Genomic DNA, 3,861 nt, shown 5'->3' with positions numbered 1-3,861 from the left:
TTGTTTGATCTTAGTTCTCCATGTTTAGTTGCATTTTGATTGTTCATTAAAAATCCAAAAAAAAATTTTCAAAAGTGTGTCTTTTCAAGTCAATATTACAGAGAATTGAAGATTCAGAACATGCTGCAGAGGAATTACACAGAAAAAGCTGGGCGTTCAAAACGCCCAGTGAGGAAGGAAAACTGGCGTTTAAACGCCAGCCAGGGTACCTGGCTAGGCGTTAAATGCCCAAAAAGGTAGAGTTTTGGGCGTTAAACGCCAGAATGGATACCATTCTGGGCGTTTAACGCCAGGATGACACAAAAGGGATGATTTTGTTTTTAATTCAATTTTTTTCAAGTTTTCATAATTTTTCAAAATCAAATCTTTTTCAAATCATATCTTTTCAATCAAATATTTTCAAAATCAATTTCTTTCTATTTTCAAAAATACTTGCTAACAATTAATGATTTGATTTAAACATTTCAAGTATGTTGCCTTTTCTGTTGAGAAAGGTATAATGTCTGAATCATATCTTTTAAATTTCTTGTTAGCCAAGTCATTAATTTTAAAAATCAAATCTTTTTAAATTGTTTTTCAATCATATCTTTTCAATCACATATTTTTAAAACCATATCTTTTCAATCATATCTTCTTAATCACATCTTTTTCAAAATTAATTTCCAATCATATCTTTTTTATTTCTAATTTCAAAATCTTTTTCAAAATCACTTTATTTCTTTCCCAATCTTAATTTTCGAAAATCATTCGTCAAATTTTCAAAATTTTTTTTAATTATTTCAAAATCTTTTTCTTTATTTTCGAAAATTCTTCCCCTCTTCTCACATCCTTCTATTTAAGGACTAACACTCCTCCATTATCAATAATTCGAATTCTATCTCTCTTGATAAGTTCGAATTTGTCTCTTTCTACCTCCTCCTTCTATTCTTCTTTTCCTCTGACACCTCAAGGAATCTCTATACTGTGACATAGAGGATTTCATACTTTCTTGTTCTCTTCTCTTTCATATGAGCAGGAGCAAAGACAAAAGCATTTTTGTTGAGGCTGATCCTGAACCTGAAAGGACCTTGAAGCGAAAGCTAAGACAAGCTAAAGCACTACTCTCTGTAGAGGACCTAATAGAAATCTTCAAACTAGAAGAAGATATGGCAGCCGAAAACAACAACAATGCCAACAATGCAAGGAAGGTGCTGGGTGACTTTACTGCACCTACTCCCGACTTCTATGGGAGAGGCATCTCTATCCCTGCCATTAGAGCAAACAACTTTGAGCTTAAGCCTCAATTAGTTTCTCTAATACAACAGAATTGCAAGTTTCATGGACTTCCATTGGAAGATCCTCATGAGTTCTTAGCTGAATTCTTGCAAATCTGTGACACTGTCAAGACCAATGGGGTTGACCCTGAGGTCTACAGACTTATGCTCTTCCTTTTTGCTGTAAGAGACAGAGCTAGGATATGGTTGGACTCTCAACCTAAAGAAAGCCTGAACTCTTGGGAAAAGCTAGTCAATGCCTTCTTGGCAAAGTTCTTTCCACCTCAAAAATTGAGTAAACTTAGAGTGGAAGTCCAAACCTTCAGACAGAAGGAAGGTGAATCCCTCTATGAAGCTTGGGAAAGATACAAACAATTGATCAGAAAGTGTCCTTCTGACATGCTTTCTGAATGGAGCATCATATGTATCTTCTATGATGGTCTGTCTGAACTATCCAAGATGTCATTGGACAGCTCTGCTGGAGGATCTCTTCATCTGAAGAAGATGCCTGCAGAAGGTTAGGAACTCATTGAAATGGTTGCAAATAACCAATTCATGTACACTTCTGAATGGAATCCTGTGAATAATGGGACAAATCAGAAGAAAGGAGTTCTTGAGATTGATACTCTGAATGCCATATTGGGTCAGAACAAAATATTGACTCAGCAAGTCAATATGATTTCTCAAAGTCCGTCTGGAATGCAAGCAGCACCAGGCAGTACTAAGGACGCTTCATCTGAAGAAGAAGCTTATGATCCTGAGAACCCATCAATGGAAGAGGTGAATTACATGGGAGAACCCTATGAAAACACCTACAATTCTTCATGGAGAAATCATCCAAATCCCTCATGGAAGGACCAACAGAGGCCTGAACAAGGCTTCAATAACAACAATGGTGGAAGAAACAGGTTTAGCAATGGCAAGCCTTTTCCATCATCTTCTCAGCAGCAGACAGAGAATCCTAAGCAGAGCCACTCTGACTTAGCAACCATAGTCTCTGATCTAATTAAAACCACTCAAAGTTTCATGACTGAAACAAGGTCCTCCATTAGAAATTTGGAGGCGCAAGTGAGTCAGCTGAGCAAGAAAATTACTGAACTCCCTCCTAGTACTCTTCCAAGCAATACAGAAGAGAATCCAAAAGGAAAGTGCAAGGCCATCAACATGGCCGAATTTGGAGAGGAGGAAGAGGCAGTGATCGCCACTGAGGAAGACCTCAATGGACGTCCACTGGCCTCCAATGAGTTCCCAAATGAGGAACCATGGGAATCTGAGGCTCACACTAAGACCATAGAGATTCCATTGGATTTACTTCTGCCATTCATGAGCTCTGATGAGTATTCTTCCTCTGAAGAGGATGAAGATGTTACTGAAAAGCAAGTTGCTAAGTACCTTGGAGCAATTATAAAGCTAAATGACAAGTTATTTGGTAATGAGACTTGGGAGGATGAACCCCCTTTGCTCACCAAAGAACTGGATGACTTGACTAGGCAGAGATTACCTCAAAAGAGACAGGATCCTGGGAAGTTCTCAATACCTTGTACCATAGGCACCATGACCTTCGAGAAGGCTCTGTGTGACCTAGGGTCAAGCATAAACCTTATGCCTCTCTCTGTAATGGAGATGGTAGGGATCTTTGAGGTACAAGCTGCAAGAATCTCACTGAAGATGGCAGACAATTCAAGGAAACAGGTTTATGGACTTGTAGAGGATGTCTTGGTAAAGGTTGAAGACCACTACATCCCTGCTGATTTCATAATCCTAGAGACTGGGAAGAGTATGGATGAATCCATCATCCTTGGAAGACCCTTCCTATCCACAGCAAAGGCTGTGATTGATGTTGATAGAGGAGAACTGATCATCCAAGTGAATGAAGACTCCCTTGTGTTTAAGGCTCAAGGATATCCCTCTGTAACCATGGAGAGGAAGCATGAAGAGCTTCTCTCAATACAGAGTCAAACAGAGCCCCCACAGTCAAACTCTAAGTTTGGTGTTGGGAGGTTCCAACATTGCTCTGAGTATCTTTGAGGCTCCATGAGAGCCCACTGTCAAGCTATTGACATTAAAGAAGTGTTTGTTGGGAGGCAACCCAATGTTATATTTATCTATTTTCCATTGTTATTTTATGTTTTCTATAGGTTGATGATCATGTGAAGTCACAAAATCAATTGAAGAAGCAAAAACAGAATGAAAAATAGCACACCCTGGAGGAAAAACTTGCTGGCGTTTAAACGCCAGTAAGGGCAGCAAATGGGCGTTTAACGCCCAGTCTGGCACCATTCTGGGCGTTTAGCGCCAGAAAGGGGCACCAGACTGGCGTTTAACGCCAGAAATGGGCAAGAAGCTGGCGTTAAACGCCAGAAAAGGGCAGCAGCCTGGCGTTTAACGCCAGGATTGGTAGAAAGGGCATTTTTGCACGCCACTTAGTGCAGGGATGAGCTATCCTTGACACCTCAGGATCTGTGGACCCCACAGGATCTCTACCTACCCCACCACTCTCTCTCTTCCTCACCCATTCACCAATCACCTCATTACCTCTTCCCCAAAAACCCCTCACCTATCAAATCCAACCATTCTCTTCACCACTCACATCCATCCTTCATAAAAC

General features: G+C 40.0%; 1 non-coding gene across 1 annotated transcript; it reads right to left on the bottom strand.

The window, feature by feature from the left end:
* Nucleotides 1-1,550: 1,550 nt before the first annotated feature.
* On the bottom strand, nt 1,551-1,658 carry LOC112774248 (small nucleolar RNA R71). Its single transcript, XR_003188744.1, has one exon. It is a non-coding gene; the product is annotated as a small nucleolar RNA R71 (small nucleolar RNA).
* Between the last annotated feature and the right edge of the window lie 2,203 nt (nt 1,659-3,861).

Source organism: Arachis hypogaea, chromosome 18, assembly GCF_003086295.3.
Source record: "Arachis hypogaea cultivar Tifrunner chromosome 18, arahy.Tifrunner.gnm2.J5K5, whole genome shotgun sequence".
NCBI lineage: Eukaryota > Viridiplantae > Streptophyta > Magnoliopsida > Fabales > Fabaceae > Arachis > Arachis hypogaea.
Note: the sequence above shows the minus strand (reverse complement) of the source record. Positions and strands in the feature narration are given on the sequence as shown.